We start from the raw sequence: 19119 nt of genomic DNA on the forward strand, positions 1-19119 counted from the left end.
TTGGAGTGAAAGGTCTGAGAAAAGCTCAAGCACTGGATTTCAACTTCTTGTTTATGTGTAAAACGCCTGTGTAGAAAGAATGAAACAAACATTTATCAAATTACAAAGATTAAAAAAGTTAAACTCGGACTAAAAAAGTATTTACTTTCTTAAACTTTGGAGACTAAAAATATCTAAACCTTGATCTTTTTACCTTGTTGGGAACTACGGTTAATGTGATACACCTATATTGATAAGAATTGTAAATCATTTAATAGTTTGGAGTTTATATTAGTAAAGCAATGCTAATTCGGCCTAGTAATTAAGTTGAAGGCAAAACATGTTGGGTCTGGCTATTTCCCTGTTTTTGAATTTTCTTTTATATCAGTAATAATAATAATAATAATAATAATAATAATAATAATAATAATAATAATAATAATAATAATAATAATAATAATAATAATAATAATAATAATAATAATAATAATAATAATAATAATAATAATAATAATAATAATAATTTGGTAAATGATCAATTTCTAATAATAACAAGTTCTCTACCAACCAGTCATCGGACATCATTGACTGCTACTAACGGTGGGCCACGTAAGCTGGGTCCCACAAGCGGCATGAGCCAGTGTCTCACAAGCGGCACGAGTCAGGGTGCTGACTAGTGGTGGGATGTCGATCACCAGAGTGAGGCCGATGTGTCCTCGGCAACAGAGTGAGACTGATGTGTCCTCGACAACAGAGTGAGGCCAATGTGTCCTCGACGCCTCAAACAGCCGAATTGGATCACGAAAGGTGGGTCCCAAAAAAAACATCAGTTATCAGTAATGCCATCTAGAGTTAAGGGGAAGTCCTAGGTCACAGAGAGCCCATGCGTGTGATGTGAATAGTGCATTCAGGCGCGACACAAGTAAAGAACCATTGGAGGCGCTAAGCCCCATTAGGAATGCGTTTTCCAGGGGCAGGCTGCATGCATGGCATGTGAACAACTAGGGCACCCCCAGGACTGATGGCCCTAGAGATTAGGTGCACAAGTTGGTACCCAGGTAGTCATTTCGTTAGAGGTTGCACTCTAGTAAGGGAGCCTTACGTGCTAGATTGCCCTAAGATTGGGTAATAGCGGCGCTAAGGCATACCCTCAAAAACCCTAAATACGGGTAACGGAAACAGCGGAAACCCTAAACTATATAAAGAGAAATAAGAAAACCTACAAGGTACGCAATTCTTGAGACTAGAACTATTACACACTTTATTGTTTCTTTGCCCCAGTATTGACTTAAGCGTCGGAGTGCAAACGACCTATAGGACGCCCCTTTGTCTTTGCAGGTACAGAGTGTTTTGATCAAAGGAAAGCACGAACCAAGGCATAGAGATTCGGGTGTGTGATCATCATTGGAGGCACAAGGGCAATCGAGTCAATCGGCAAGAACATTTGGCGCCCACCGTGGGGCACGATTAAAATTTTGTCCCCTTCATCCTTGCCTCCGCCACAACACCCACCCTTGGCCTCTTGAAGACAAGGCCCTCGTCGGTGTCCTCGTCCTCGGAGTCAATCGTCACCACCCCTTTATTCTTATCACCAAGGGTTGGACTGGGTGAGTCCTGGGCAGAGACAGCAACAGTTAGAGGACCAGTGGGGGTTGAACCACCTGCACCAGTAAGTGCCGCCAGGCGCCGAGCAATGAGCTCAACCAGTCTGTTCCTCTTCTCTTCATTGAGCACCATACCTGCACCAAGACAAGGAAACATGAGGAGATAATCCTACACAATATACAACCAGCAAAAAGAAGCATAAGTAAAGTCAGGCAAGGGATAGGGATCAATACCAATGTAGTCCTTGAGGGCTGAGGCGATGTACTCATGCTTGATCAGTTGAGCAGTGTTAAACACCGCTCCCAAGCTTGCAAGAAGCTGACACAGTTCACGATCAGGGGGAGTCAGCTTCTTGAGACCCCTGGGCTTATTGAACTTCAGCTTTCCCACCTAATAAAGTGGGAACCCATCTAGCAATGTGGGGTCATGAGCGCTGCAGCACACCTTAAAGAACTTCCCTTTGAAGCCCTTGTAAGATTGTTGGAAGAGAGTTAGGAGAACTCTCCCCGCCAACCCGTTGAAGCTTACCCAAAGCTTCTTCCCTGGACTCTTTGCCTCGAAGAAGTGGAGGAAGACGTCCACTAAGGGGGTGTGCTCTGGATGGTTGCACAGAATCGCGAACGCCCTCACGAAGGCCCAACTGTTGGGGTGCAACTGGGCTGGGGCCACATTAATTTCGTTTAAGAGCACCTGCTCGAACCCCGTGAGCGGCAAGCGGAGTTTGGTCCGCTTGAAGATGGTGGCGTACAAGGAAAAGAAGGGTTCCCTAGCCTTGGTGTGATCGTCAACACATACAGGTTCGCCCTTCGCACAAGGTCGAACCAAAACATATGCGTCGCTTTCCCTCCCAAACACACGACCCTTGGGGTCAGTCTCTTCCTCTCGATGCTTCCTCACGTCCTCGCTGGAAGTAAGTTGGGAGGTCTCGGTGAGGAGGCCAGTAGAAGCCCAAGGGTAAAGGGCTTTGTAATCAACGTTGGGAGAAGGGTTGGAGGTGGTTTTGGTTCTGGCCATCATGAAGAAAGCTAAAAAGGGAGAAGAGAAAGGAAGAAAAACGAGGGTTCAAAAGAAGCTACGACGTGGCTCAATGAACTAGAGAAATAGAAACGCAACAGTTGAAGAACACAAACAATGTAAATTGCAGAAAAACCTAAAGTGCGGAAATCTTAAACAGACCCAGAGCAGTTATAGCATGTTATGAGCAGCGGAATCATGAAACAAGAGCAAGTCATGAAATAAAAATCATACCTTTAAGCAGTTAAGGGTTGAAGGTTGAAGATGGATGAAGGAGAAAATAGAGCGTTCGAGAGAAAAGCTAATGATCGAAGAAAGTTTCAGCGAAGTGATGGAACAGTGAACAAGCGTGGGGTTTCGAAAGAGTTTAACGTAAACAAGGGAGCGCAAACGACAATAAGTCCTAGTCATTGATCCAGCCACATGTGTGTAGATTAAAACAAGTACGGAGAGACGTCACTTCGGTGCACTGTTCACGTCCTTTCACCTAGCGCCACGTAGGTCGTCAAGGGCGATGACTTAGTCAAGTTAACAGCTCGAGACTAAAGGGCTTGTGTACCGACCAGTCCTCGGATCACGTAAGTTGGGTCCCACAAGCGGCATGAGTCAGTGTCCCACAAGCGGCATGAGCCAATGTGCCGATTAGTTGTCGGATGTCGATCACCAGGATATGCCGACGTGTCCTCGGCAACAGAATAAGGCTGATGTGACGTCGGACATCGGTGGTTCAGACAGCTAAATTGGGCCATGAAAGGTGGGTCCCAGGAAACACACCAGTTATCAGTAAAACGCCCAGAGGTAGGGGGAAGCCTAAGTCACAGGGTGTCCATGTGTGAGGTGTAGATAGCGTAATTGGGCGCGACACGAGTAAAGAGTCTTAGAAGCCATGAAGGCCCATTAGGGTTAGGGTTTCCAGGGGAAGCCACATGCATGGCACGTGAATAGTTAGGGCACCCCCAGAATGGATTGTCCTAGAGATTTGGTGCACAAGTTGGTACCAGGGGGCATTCTGTTAGAGCTTGAACTCTAGCATGGGGAGCCTTACGCGCTAGATTACACTAAGATTGGGTAATAGCAGCGCAAGAGCATTCCTCCAGAAACCCTAAATGCGGGTAACAGAAATGGAAGAAACCCTATACTATATAAAGGGTAGTAAGAAAAATCACAAGGTACGCAGTTTCTGAGATTTGAACTATTACACTCACATATTGTTTCTTAACACCAGTATTGACTTGAGCGTCAAAGTGCAAACGGCCTCTAGGGCGTCCCTTTTTCTTTGCAGGTACAAAGTGTTTCGATCCAGTGAAGCGCAAACCTAGGAAGAGATAAGAGGGCGTGAAATCGTCGTTGGAGTCAACCGGCGAACGAGTCAACCGACAAGAACAATAATACTGACAAAAAATGTTCTGCATAATAATTCCAGATTTAAGAACTCACTAATTTTAACAAAAAAATTAATAGACCTCTCGTTCAAACAATCTACCGCACCCTCTGTGTGCACGAGCTTATCTGCATCGGCAATGTCGCACAAATTTCAGTGACAACCTCGCGTGATGGAGTATGCCTTTATCCGATTTGCGTTTCCTTTGGAGGAATGGCGAAGCATCAATGAAGAAAGATGAACAAGGAACTCACTTAGAGTTTTGGTTTCCTTGGAGGTGCATGCTAGGTGTGGAGAGTGAGTGGTGAGTCCATCTCACTTGAAATAGGTGAAAAATGAAGACTAAGTGTCTATCCTGGGAGGTAGGAGACAATGAGTGAAATTGGCACAATTTTGGTAGCAATTCACTCTTCATTAATCTTGAGAAATTCATGAACCAAGCACCTCCTTTTATAGCAATGGAGGGCTGGAATTTGAAAAGCCAAATACAAGAAAAATGAAAGCTAAATGCAAATGGAATTTGCATTTTGAATTTGGCACCTATTTTGTACGTAGCACATGGAGCATGTGTTGGAAAGCTTTTAGCACATGTAAAACATGTGGAACATGTGCACTCTTCTCCATGGCTTAGTCATAACCGGCATTGGATAAATTAGGTGTTTAAGGAACCCTAATTTAACCTAGGTTGGTTTTTTTTAGGTGCCAAATTTCATCTAAGGAAAAATAACCAATAAAATTTCCTATTGTACTTTGACAAAAATTAAATTCTAATCTACACTAGAGTTATGGCATTTTAAACATGTACAAGAAGGTTTCCCTGCCATCAGTAGCAGTATTCCAATCTTCTTGAATCTTCTTGGCCATGGCTCTAGTGGTAGGCCCGGATCTTCTCTTTGACGGGCTTGCATTTGGGCTCGTCCTTGGGCCTTTTCCATCACTCCCTCCCTCTTGAAAAGGATTTGTCATCAAATCCAATGTTCTACTTCTTCTTCTTCATTACTTCCTGCAAAAGGCATTAGGTCTACAAAATTAAAAGTATTATGAACTCCATATTCTTCAGGTAAATCAAGAATGTATGCATTGTTGTTGATTCTTTTGAGAATTTGGAAGGCTCCATCACCCTGGGGACTAAGTTTGGACTTTCTCTTAGTTGGAAATCTATCTTTCCTAAGATGAAGCCAAACTAAATCTCCTTCTTCAAAGATTATCTCTCTCTTCCCCTTATTGCTATGTTTTACATATTTCTCTGTTTGTTGTTGTATTTGTTCTTTAATCCTCTCATGCATTTTCTTAACAAATTCAAATTTTGTTACTCCTTCCTTATGCACAAATTCTTGTGGATTAGGAAGTCGCAACAAATTTAAAGGAGTAAGAGGATTGAACCTATAAACAGCCTCAAATGGAGAAATATTAGTAGTTTAATGGACTACTCTATTGTATGCAAACTCAATATGGGGAAGATACTCATCCCAAGATCTATGGTTGCCTTTCATGATTGCCCTAAGCATAGTACCAAGAGATCGATTTACAACTTCCGTTTGACCATCTGTTTGAGGATGACAAGAAGTTGAAAAGTTCAATTTGGTTCCAAGCCTTTCCCAAATGACTTATAAATTTTGGATCTCTATCAGAAATTATGCTTCTAGGTAGCCCATGAAGTCTTACCACGTCTCTAAAGAAGAGTTTAGAGATATTATTAACATCGTCCATCTTGTGGCATGGAATAAAATGTGCCATCTTACTAAATCGATCCACAACCACAAAAATGGAATCAAAACCTCTTACTGTCCTAGGAAGTCCTAGAATAAAATCCATGCTAATGTCTTCCCACGGAGCACTTGCAAAAGGTAAAGGAGTATATAGTCCATGAGGCATTGTTTTAGATTTAGCTTTTAAACATGATATGCATCTAAAACAATGTCTATGAACGTCTCTTCTCATATGTGGCCAAAAGAATTTTCCTTTTAAAAGCTCTAGAGTTTTGTCAACCCCAAAATGGCACATGAGATCTCCTTCATGAGATTCTTTTACAAGAAGTTTTCTATGTGTTCCTTGGGGTATGCAGATTTTTCCTTCTTTAAAAAGATACCCCTCACACACATAAAACCCTCCTTGTGCTCTATGTTCACATTTAGCAAAGATGGATGCAAAATCATGATTTTCTTTGTAAAGTTCAATTATGTTTTCAAATCCAAGAATTTGAGCTCCAAGTTTTGAAAATAGGGCATGTCTCCTTGAGAGAGCATCAACCACAATGTTTGTATCGCCCTTCTTCTATTTGATAACATAAGGGTATTGTTCAAGAAATTCCATCCATTTTGCATGACGTTTGTTCAACTTATGTTGACCTTTCAAATATTTTAAAGACTCGTGATCACTATGAATGAAAAATTCTTTAGAAACTAGATAGTGCTCCTAAGTCTTTAAGGCCCTCACAGATGCATAGAGTTCCTTATCATCGGTTGGGTAGTTGAGGGTGGCACCATGAAGTTTTTCACTGAAATAAGCAATTGGGTGTCCACCTTGCAACAACACTGCTCTTATGCCTACTCCCGATGCATCACACTCTAGCTCAAAAGTTTTTGCAAAATTTGGTAAAGCTAGAATGGGTGCAATAGTGAGTTGAGCTTTTAGCCTCTTGAAGGCTTTATCTACTTCTTGGTCCAACAATATGGAGCGTTTTTCTTCACTAACTCATTGAGTGGTGAAGCTAGACTTGAAAAGTTAGGCACAAATCTTCTATAAAAGCTTGCTAATAATCCATGAAAACTCCTAACCTCTCCTACATTTTGTGGATTGGCCATTCTTGGATGGCTTTGACTTTTTTGGGATTAACATGTACCCCATTTTTGTTAACTATAAATCCTAAAAAGACTACACTATCAACACAAAAAGTACATTTATCTCTATTAGCAAACAAACTATTGTTCCTCCGCACTAGGAGAACTTCCCTAAGGTGACTTAGGTGAGATTCTAGGCTTTGGCTATACACTAATATATCATCAAAATAAACTACTACATATTTACCTATACAATCCCTTAAGACATGATTCAATAACCTCAAAAAGGTGTTAGGTGCATTAGTGAGCCCAAAAGGCATCACTAACCACTCATATAGTCCAAATTTGGTTTTAAAAGCGGTTTTCCACTCATCACCTTCTTTAATTCTAATTTGATGATATCCACTTTTAAGATCAATTTTAGAAAATATGGTGGACCCATGCAATTCATCAAGCATGTCATCTAGTCTTGGAATTGGATGCCTATGCTTGATGGTGATGTTATTGATGGCTCTACAATCACAACACACTTTTTTTATCTTCTTTTTATACTTGTTGTTAGTTTTTGTATAAGGGTTGGGATACCCTTGAAGTATCCCCTTAATTTACTTAATTCTTTGCTGAAAAAAAAAAAAAAAATTCTCCACTTGCCATCTTTTCTGGGCACCAACAAGACAGGGTATGTAAGTGTTCCTTTACAAAGCAGGAAGCCTAAAGGTTGTTCAGGCGATCAGAATGGTACTCGAATCCATTTATGATCCCGAGTTTCCAGACACATCGCACTTCCGCTCGGGTCGAGGCCGCTACTCGGCCCTAAGACGGATCAAAGAAGAGTGGGGAACCTCTCGCTGGTTTTTGGAATTCGACATCAGGAAGTGTTTTCACACCATAGACCGACATCGACTCATCCCAATCTTTAAGGAGCTTTCGAACTGTGCTATTGCTTTCGACTTACTTTCCCTAGCTTCTTGGCCTTTTCCAACTGCCACTGAAAGCAGGCTTGACAGGCCCAAGTCTTCATTTGTAGGACTTTCTTTGTATTCCTACCATGGGAATCTCTTTATTGTGTCATATCTATAGTTTCGGATATCAAACCGAACGGTATCGTATATGAAGAAAGAGATTGTTGACGTTAGTAGTGCGTCTGGCAAATATTGCCGAAGCACCCCCCAGTCCCAGTCATTGGTTTGAAGCCAGTAATCGTGAATGGTTTTCCCCAGTTCCGCTTAATCCAAAGGACGGACTTAATTTTGTTTTTAAATTTTTCTTCTTTCTGAATGACCTTGTAGAAATGAACACTCTTCTCCCACGCCTCTTTTTCCCTAAGGGCTTTTTTTTGGTTTTTTAATTTTTTTTTTCTCTTCCTCTCTTTTTTTTCTCATTTGCACTTGGTCCTTTACCACTTGTTAAGATGATAAGGGATAAAGTAAAAACTTCTTTTCTTTGTGAGTGAAAGTAATCTCATTGGTAAGACCATTGTGCATAGTTTTCTTATCAAATTGCCAAGGTCTACCCAACAAAATATGAGAAGCTTCCATGGGAACTACATCACATAAAACTTTATCTTTATAGTTTCCCACAGAAAACTCGACTTTCACTTGTGGATCTATAGTTAATTCCTCATCTTCATTGATCCACTGAAGTTTATGAGGTTTAGGGTGAGGTATTAATTGTTGATTCAACTTCAACCATCCTACCGCTACAACAGTTGCAACAAGAACCATTGTGCACAATGAGAGGCACACATTTTCGAAAATTTTACACCTTGTGTGGAAAATGTTCTCCCTTTGTGTCTCTTGGTTTATACTAGGTTGAATATTGAGGATTCTACAGATCATCATTAACTCACCCTCACATGGATATACCCCTTCACTATTTTCTTTTTCTTCTCCCCCACTAGCTTCATCACTTTGGCTGCTATTTCATCCTTCCCTCTTAAGAGTTTGGTTCTCCTATTTGGGCATTGGGCAGCTATATGACCTCTTCCAAAGCATTTAAAACATTTGGTATCTCGGCTACAGGGTTGTGGGGGTATCACATCTTTATCTATATTTTTGGGAGTTTCTTTAGGTTTTTTCTTTGTGGTTTCCTCCCTTTTATACTCTCTTTTGGGATAAGAGTTAGAATATGAACGTTCCCTATGACTTGAACTGTTCCTTAAATTTTGTTGTTCAACTTTGATACAAAGTTGAATTAAATCATTCAAGTCACTATAGGGAAGAAGTTCAACTCTATCTCTAATCTCAAGATTGAATCCACTCAAAAACCTTGCTTTGGTGGTGGGCTCAAACTCCCTAATTGAGGCTTTCATCATATATAATTCCATTTTCTGCTTATATTCCTCTACGCTCATAGTCTTTGGAGCTTTTCCATTAACTCCCTATTATAATAGAAGGGAATATGGCGGCGTCTTAAAGCTCCCCTAAGATCATTCTAATACTCTATGGGAGGATCCTTATGAAGACACATATCTTCCTCTAGGGAAGTCCACCAATACATAACATTTCCTTGAAAGCTTAGGGTGGCTAAGGGTACCTTTCTTTCCTCACTTACTCTGTGGCAAGCAAATAATTGTTCTACCTTCATTTCCCAATCTAGATAAACTTCTACATTTTCTTTCCCATGGAAATAAGGTATATCTACCCTAACCTCCTTAGTACTTTCTTTTCTAACTCTCCTAGGGGGTGGTGGATAATATCCATTAAGTCTAAGACCTTGTTCCCCAAAAGATTCATCTCCCCTAGAGCTAGATGCATGCGAATTTTTTTTGTATTTGGTGTATTCATCCCTTTCTTTAACCATTTTCAACTCTTCTTCCATCAAAGCAAAATGAGCATCCATTTCATTGAGTTGGGTCTCATATTGTCTATATGAAAGTGATTGAAAGTCTTGTGCTAGTTGTTTCAAAAGAGATTTAATAAACTCTCTATCATTTTCACTAGAGTGAAGAGAATGAGAAGACATGGCTAAAGTTATGTGTTAAAAGCAATTTACCAAAAGAAAGATAAGTGGAGTAATGTAGGTATATTCCCAAGAAAGGGAGGTGAATCACTTGGATCACTTAAGTACCAAGCCTTTCCTAGCCAGATTCTATCCTTCAAGACTTTCACAAACCTTTCTCTAAGTAATTTCACTTAGAGCACAATCAAGAATGAAAACACAATTTTTATGCAAACAAACAATACAAAGCAATTAAACACTTTAATAAAAAAATGCTATCTTAGAAAAACTTGTAAACTAGGCATTTCCTAAGGTGAGGCTTCTTGGCACTTTGAACCTTAAAGACACACTCACCATCTAATACGCAATTAATCCACTAATTGTTCAAGGTTTTGCAAAGTACAATTCAAAGAAAATTACAAAGAAAAAATTGGATTGACAAATTTTAGAAATTCCTATTCTATGCAATCCTTCTTTTCTTTTTGGCACTCCTTCTTTGTGTAAGTGTTTAAGCTCACTTGTTGTTGTCCTCTTGCTCAACCTCTCAAGGATATTCAACTTTCAGAATTCAAATCAGAACTTACTAAATGATAAAGCTCTCACCAAAGATGTTAACTCCAAACTTAACAATGCACCTTCGAATTACTTATCTGCCAAGAAATGAGGTCAACAAAAGTTAAAGCAACAAAAATCAATTTGAAATTGGAATACAGCAAAGGGAGTTGATATATGACAACTTGAAAGAGTAATTGAACAAAAATTGACAAGCAAACAAAATAAGGTACTCAACAAAAGATAGCACACAAATTGAACCTAATGAATGGCATTAGAATTGGATTAATAAAACCAAAACAATACTACTGGAATTTTGAGGTATCAAATACGTGACTTAAAAATTTTATTCTGAGCTAGATATTTCAAATTTGAATTTAAATTTTAAACCACAAACAGCTCAAGATCTTAACTAACTTTTGGCGCTGGAATCATCCTAAAAGAGTGCATCAATTAATTATGATAAATTTTTCAAATTTGATGCCACTTCACCGTTTATTTCGCGCCAGAATTGCACACTGTTTGAATTTGATTTATCATTTTTTTCCTATTTCGAATTCTGCTTCCCTTTTTTTTAACACTTCAATCTGTTTAGATCCAGAATTTAACATTTTTTCTCCAACGAATTTTAATTTCATAAACAAAAACAGCCAGCACAGAATATAGAATCCTAATCTAGAACTAAAAACAGTTTTAAGAAACTTCAAAAACACAATATAATTGATGTATAGGAACTTGTGTTGATCTAGCACACAAATATGAACTCAAATCTAAAAATTAAAATGCACCAAAGGCTAAACAAAACAGATTAGAAACTGCACTCAAAACTAAAATCAATGAACCAAAATTATCAAGAAAAGTACTACATAGAAGTGATGACAATTTAGGAGAAACATGAGTTGACAAAACATCTATGGATTCAAAAATCAAAATGACTTAATCACAATCAAATGAACCGATTAAAATTGCAAAAAATACTCAAATCTAGCAAAATTAAAACAACAACACGAAAACTCAAAGGAATCATACACAAAATTGAAATTAGAAGCTCAAGAACAATTTGAACACATTGCACCTATTGGATTTATCCAAACAGCATCTAAATCAAAATTAAAATGCAAAACAGCAATACATTCAAGGATCTTATGATGAAGAACACAGATATGAAAAACAACACAAAATTAAAATAAAAAGAAAAAGGCACACTTAGCTCTTGAAGAACCTAGGCTCATGATACCACTTGATGGAGTATGCCTTCATCCGATTTGCGTTTTCTTTGGAGGAATGGCAGAAGCATCAATGAAGGAAGATGAACAAGGAACTCACATAGAGTTTTGGTTTCCTTGGAGGTGCATGCTAGGTGTGGAGAGTGAGCGGTGAGGCCATCTCACAATAAGTGAAATTGGCACAATTTTGGTAGCAATTCACTCTTCATTAATCTTGAGAAATTCATGAACCAAGCACCTCCTTTTATAGCAATGGAGGGCCGGAATTTGAAAAGCCAAATACAAGTGAAATGAAAGCTAAATGCAAATGGAATTTGCATTTTGAATTTGGCGCCTATTTTGGACATAGCACATGGCGCATGTGTTGGATAGCTTTTAGCACATGTAAAACATGTGGAACATGTGCACTCTTCTCCATGGCTTAGTCATAACCGGCCTTGTTTAAATTAGGTGTTTAAGGAACCTTAATTTAACCTAGGTTGTTTTTTTTAGGTGCCAAATTTCATCTAAGGAAAAATAACAAATAAAATTTTGTATTCTACTTTGACAAAAATTAAATCCTAATCTACACTAGAGTTATGGCATTTTAAACATGTACAAGAAGGTTTCCCTGCCATCAGTAGCAGTATTCCAATCTTCTTAAATCTTCTTGGCCATGGCTCTAATGGTAGGCCCGAATCTTCTCTTTGTTGGGCTTGCATTTGGGCTCGTCTTTGGGCCTCTTCCATCATCGTGTTCTCTGGAACCTCTGTCATCTAGAACACTGCCTTCTCCTTTGAGTCCAGACCTCACCGCTTTATCGTCGTCACAAACTTTGACACGAAATCCTCTACCACAACGACGCTCGAGGCGATGCAAGCCATCGCACTAGAGATCATGTTTCGCTTCTCCTCGCGATTGATCTTCTCTCTCTTTGTGAAAAATTGCACAACAATGTTAATCGAGATATAGCATAAAGCAAAATGTGTGTTAGGAATGAATTTTCACCACAGATAAATATTAGGGTTGAACGGACAAAACGTTAATTGTTAGAGAAAATGAGAAAGAGAAAGGGAAATGCAAATGAAGGACATTATAGGTTAAAATTGGAAAACAGATAATGCTCGTTGCCACGGAAATGCGAGACAATACTCGGGCCACTGAAAATGCAAGACAATACTTGTTGCCAATGGAAAAGAAGGGGAAACAACGGTAATGAGAAAGAACCCTAAAATGAAAAGAAAAATGAGAAGAGTTATTATGATAGTTCTAAGTACAATTGACATTAGAAAAAATTTCTATACCATTTAGAATAACAAGAATCATAGTAAATTTTTATTATGTCAGTTCTACTAATAACCAATATAATAAAGTTTAATTTGTTTACAATATTATCATCGCTACACTTATTATGATGGGTGGATTAGATCTGTCATAATAAGCTGTCTTGGATTCTCAATTTTATATTAGTGAAATAAACCAATAGATACTTCGTGTAGAAAATGCATAAAATAATATACGCTTAGGTTAGTATAAGGATATATATTGTATTTAATTCATTACATCTTATTTTGTTTTGAATTTCTGAAACAAATTATAAATCTGGAAAATCATAAGCTTTCATTTTGAGGTTTTAAACGCTTAAACATTAGTATTTAACCTTGAAACAATATGTATGAAATATTTACATTGAGAAAATAAAATAGCTAGTGATATTCTTAATAAGTTCAAGAAGCCTTTCCAAAACCAAATTTGGATATATCTTATAAAGAAGGAGCGAATTTTAACTTCTAAATTGAAATAGGAAAGGGTTTTAATGAGGTTGCTCATAGAATCGTCTAATATGTTCTTGAAACGTCTAATGAAGTAAAATCACACATATATATATACACACACATGTATATATATAAAGGGATGTTTCACAACTTATATATGTTCATGTGGTGCTCCCAGTTTATTCATTTTTCTCCCATGAGAGACCAATTTCAGCTTACCACGGTTGTATAATTTCCAATGAATATCATTTGAGAATTCAAGTGTAATAAATAACAGATTAAATTCAGGTTTGATATTTCGACATTATTACCTACGACACCATTCCATAATTGTCTAGCCACATGGTCCTTATAACTGACCAACAAAGACTTATCCACTATCCCTCCACAATAGACTTCATCCTCAACTACATACGCTTCCTTAGCTACCACATATTATTCACCTTCATTGCTTTCCATAATGTTATTAGGATGGGTGTCCAGTTCTTCCATAAGTGTATATGGCTCATATTACACCGGTTAAATCATGTAATTGGTGTAATATATGACTCGTATTAAAAAAAAATTTGAAATTTTTTTCATGAAGAGTGGGTGCTCATAAACGTCACATAAGTAACCACTTACAGACACACGGGTAACCAGTCTTGCGTGTGCCAGTAAATGTGAAGGAACCTGTGGATGGGTAACCAATTATGATAGGGTGGGTATCCAGTTATGCCCTGGGTGTAATATATGACCCATATTACACCTGTTAAGCCATCCAACCGGTGTAATATTGGCCCAATGACGATGAACACTTAAACAACAAGCAAAGAAGCAGTGACGACCGCATGAGAAAGACGTTTATGGTTTGTGTTTCGCTTGTTCTATTGTTTGGTCTGTGTTGTAGAACATGGGAGCTTTGATGTTTCAACTCCATGATGAAGGTTGAAACTGTGCTGCTTTTGGTTTGGGCTTAGTCTAATGTGTTTAGAATCCTTGTAAAGATCTTTCCTAGTCCCTTGCGCAAGCTTGCTCAATCTGTTTTACAAGAGAAAAGTGTTTTTCTAAGCAAAGAGAAAAACAACCGGTTGAAACCTCGAAATAATCAGTTGTTTGACACTTAGCTTGGTTGAAGGTTTTAAAATTGTTTTGACTTGGTTAAATAATTGTCTAACCAATTCAGCCGGTTAAAATGACTTTTCAACCGTTTTATTGTGAGATTTCATAACAGCTTTTTAAAAACCTGTTAATGTGTTTTGGAAGTGAATCAAAACTGTTTTGGCTCATAAATGTTGCCTAGAACAGCTAGTTTTGAGTGCTATAAATATGGCTTTTCTTTTAAAACAAAATACAGAAGTTTGATATCAAATACAATGAGATTGAGATTGATTTTGAAAGAAGTTTTTCAAAAGTTTGCAAGATTGCTGAATAATTGTGCACTGGTTCAAGTTCTTATCATAGGAGCTTTCTGATTCCTGTAAACTCAAATGTAATTTGTTCCTTTCTTGATTCTTTTAATTGTTCTTTCATAAACTTATAAAGTGTGTGGAAATCATGTAAAGTCAGAGGGTGTTCTGACTAAAGGTGTGTGTAGCAAAGAGGGTGACTGATTCTTGTGGTTTCAAGATCACCTCTTTAAAGTTGTGTAAATTGTAATTTGTGATTGGTTACTAGTGGAACCCAGTGGTTGTTCTGGGAACGAGATGTAGATCAAGGATTGAGTGAACCAGTATAAAATTGGCTGAGTAAATATTTCTCTCTCTCTCACTCCTTATAAACTGTTTGTTTAAATTATGCTTTTGTTGCTACTATAAACAACCGGTTAAAACAAAGTTTCCACCGATTGAAATTCTACAAACGGTTTCTTTTACATTATTTGATTGCTTTCCTTGATTGCTTAATATGTGATTTGTGTTAAACCTTCATTCTTATTCAATCTTTGCAAAAATCTTTTGACAAACAATTCACCCCCCTCCCCCCATTATTTTTAAGCCATTAATTCTAACAATTGGCATCAAGAGCTAGGTTCTTGAAAAATATTCAAGTTTTGTTTTTCTGAAAAAAATGTTTTAATGGCTGACAAATTGCCTTTTGGGGAATGTGCTTCCATAAACAGACCACCATTGTTTTGTGGTGTAAATTACCAGTTTTGGAAGGTAAGGATGAAGATCTTTATGCATTCCACAGATAAGGGTATTTGGGAAACAATTGAAAATGGTCCATTTATTCCTCATGTTAAAAGATATGAGGTTTTAATTAATAAACCTTCATCTGAATGGACTGAGACTAAAAGCAAGAAAGCAAAATTTGATTGGATTGCTAAAAACATAATAACCTCTGCTTTGAGTTGTGATGAATTTTTCAGGGTATCACAATGTAATTCAACAAAGGAGATGTGGGACATCCTTGACGTCACACATGAAATAACAAATGATGTCAAGAAGGAAATAAAGCATGATCTCATCCAATAGTACGAGCTTTTCATAATGCAAAAAGGAGAGACCACATGTGATGTGCAAAAACGGTTCTCTCATATAGTAAATCATTTGATGAGCCTTGGGAAGTCTTTTGGTAAAGAGAAGCTAAACATCAAGATCTTGAAGTGTCTTAATAGGACATGGCAGCCAAAGGTCACTACCATTTCAGATTCAAAGGACTTAACATCAATGACACTTGCTTCTTTGTTTGATAAGCTAAGGGAGCATGAGCTTGAGATGAATAGGCTGGTTGTTGATAAGTGTCTAATTTCAATAATATTTCATATTAAAATATAGGCACTTATGAAGATTTATTGCTAATTTACATATAAAATAATCCCTAATTTATGAATTATACCTTTTTATATTTTTTATGATCTTTATTTGAATAAGAGTATTTTATTCCCAAATTTGGTGTTAATTGTAGATTTCTAGGGAAGATTGGAGATTTGGATTAAAGAGGAATGATTTGAGCTAAAAAGAGAAAGATGGAAGGTCCCATAATGGAAAAGGATGTAGAGAAAGATTAAGCCTTTTTTATGTTTTCTTACAGCCGATTAGCGTGAAACAGGAAGTAACCTAACCCTAGAAAATTAGGTTAAATAGGGGGCTAGAAGCTCAACCCTAGTGTGTCATATTGAGAGGAAAACGCCATAGAGTGAATTGTAACCCAATTGGGAGAATGGAAGCTGCTAGAAATATGTGTGGCTAATTCTACCATTTGGGATTGGGAGTAATCTGCTCTAACTCTTACGTATTGAGGTGATATTTTATATATTAATATTCAATTCTTGATTGATTATTGGTATTGTTGTTTTACTTTTAACTTTCGTGACAAATTGAGAATCTTAAATCTAACCGAGAGGTATTTTTAGGGTTCAGACCTAAACATCAATACTTAGCATATTTGAGTGCTAGAGATAGACTTGAAATATTAATTGTCAGTAAGATTGTGATTTCTAAGTTGTTTTTATAAGTATGGGAGAGATCGATATTTAGGAAACATTCTTAAGAATTTTATATGCGAGAGATCGATATAAATGAATTTTCTACGGGCATTAATTTCAATCAAAGAACCTAATATTAACATGCTAATCAAAATATATGAGAGTGAGAGAAATGAAACTTAATCCCTATTTTTCCAATTGAAGCAACTAATTATTTGTTTGTTTTCTTATTGATCAGTGCCAACATCATCACTTCAAACTCTCTTTATTGTTTTGTTGTTATATTTAGCGAATATTGTACTCGATAATTCACTGTTCCTTGTGGGATCGATATTCGTCCTTAGGGACAATTATTACTTCTAACAAATGCGGTGTACTTGCCTAAAAAGTCATCAAGTTTTTGACACCATTGTCGGGGAACAGGTTTGATTTGTGGATTATAATTTCCTAAATATTCTAAATATTTTAATTATTTTGATTTGTTTTGATTTTGTTTATTTTATTTTATTACAGATGTGATTTTATTTTAATTTATTGATTTGCTGATTTAGAAAAGAAAGTTGTTGTTTTATTTTTTTTATTTTTTTTCTTTACGTTATTTATTTTAATTTGTTTTTATTTTTATTTTATTTTTATTTTAATTTTGTTTAGTTTTATTATATTTATTTCAGGTTTTGTTTTGTTTTTAAGTTTAGTTAAGTAGTTTGAGTTTGCCGTAGGTTTTATTTATGTATATTAATTAGTTATTTATTATTACTAGTTTCTGTTTTATTTTTGCGTAAGTTTGCATTATCTTTAAATGATTTTAGTTAGTTATTGCAATTATAATTTTCTGTTTTTTGGTTTCTTTTTATTTTATTTTATTTTGTTTTTATTTTACTTATAGTATTTATTTGTTAGTTTAACTTAGTTATTTTCTTTTATTTTTAAGTTTTTTTATATATATTTATTCATATTCTTTTGTTTTCTTTTATCTTGTTTTTAGTCTTTATTTTACGTAAGTTATTATTTTATTTATATTTTTGTTTTTGAATATTTTTGTTATTTTTTTCCTAACGTCATTTTAGTGTTTTATTTATTTTTTTTCAATTCTTTTTAATGTTTTATTTTATCTTCAAAGTTATTTTGAATTTATTTTTTATTTTTTATTTTTTTTAAAAAAAAGAAAAAAAATACACTACTTTTTTTCTCCGTTAATATGTTTTAGGAAGAAAGTAACATGGCAGTAGAACAAACACCACGTCCTAGGAAGACACTTGAAGATTATGTCATGTACCAAGGGCCAAGACATTTTTCTAGTATTGCAATACCAGCTACCGCCAAGGCCTTGGAAATAAAACTCGCTTTTCTCACTCTCATCATTACCCATCAATTCAAAGCAATGGATCATGAGGATCCATGTTCGCATTTGTCTACATTCTATGAATTGGTGGGAACAATGGGATTTCAATCCGGTGATCTTGAAAATGTTTATATGCGCTTGTTTTATTTTTCATTGGCAGGAAAGGTTAAGGATTGGCTCATATCACTTCCAAATCAGAGTCTCACTAGTTGGAAGGATGTAGAGGAAAAAATTTTGCAAAGATTTTTTCCAATTTCTTGCTACATCAAAGCAAAGTCAGAAATTTCTGAGTTCAGACAAGGAGCAGATAAATCATTCTGTGAGACATGGGAAAGATTTAAAATGATACTTAGAAAATGCCCAAATCATGGGTTAGAAGATATTGTCCAACTGAGCATATTACTCACTGGTCTCAGATTTGACACAAAGATTCTCCTAGATGCTACAACTGGCGGTACAATGATGGCTCTTGATGTAGAACAAGCGACAAGGATTATTGATGCATTAGCATCAACTGATTATCAAGCCCAACATGATAGAAAAAATACTCAAAAGGAAAGGTTGTTAGAAGATGCACTTTTGGCTCAAAATAAAATTCTAACACATTAGATTGAGCAACTAACCGCACAAATGGCTAAATTTCCCCAACAATTATATGTTGTTCATTCATCTCAAAGCCAGAGTCCATCAATCAAGTGTGATTTTTGTGGAGGTGATCATCCTATTGGTCACTGTTCTTATTAGAACAATTCATTTGAAGCTGAGGATCCATCCATGCCTGAAAGAATGCGTAAAGTTGAAGACGTTCTGACAAAGCTTGTGATAATGGAAGAAAATAGCATGGCAACGATCAGGAATATAGAGATCCAGATGGAAAAAGTGGCCAAACAATTTGAAGAAATACAAAGTGGTCAGTTTTCAGTTGACAGCCAAACCAACCCAAAAGAGCATTGCAATAATGTAGTAACTGTTAGAATGGATGGCTTTAAACTAGAGGGGGGTGAATTGTTTAAAGAGGGTTTTCGTAAACTTTTAAAATAAGAATGAAATTATCTCAAGAAACAATTGATAAGAAATTCAGTTTTCCAAAACAACAATCAAAAACAGCAGTACCAGAAAAACAATCGATTGTTTCACAGA

General features: G+C 36.6%; 1 non-coding gene across 1 annotated transcript; it reads right to left on the reverse strand.

The window, feature by feature from the left end:
• Positions 1–18251: 18251 nt before the first annotated feature.
• On the reverse strand, positions 18252–18353 carry LOC137830784 (small nucleolar RNA R71). The gene has a single exon (XR_011084265.1). It is a non-coding gene; the product is annotated as a small nucleolar RNA R71 (small nucleolar RNA).
• Positions 18354–19119: the final 766 nt, after the last annotated feature.

This window comes from Phaseolus vulgaris, chromosome 7 (genome assembly GCF_051622355.1).
Source record: "Phaseolus vulgaris cultivar YP4 chromosome 7, ASM5162235v1, whole genome shotgun sequence".
NCBI classification, from domain to species: Eukaryota; Viridiplantae; Streptophyta; class Magnoliopsida; order Fabales; family Fabaceae; genus Phaseolus; species Phaseolus vulgaris.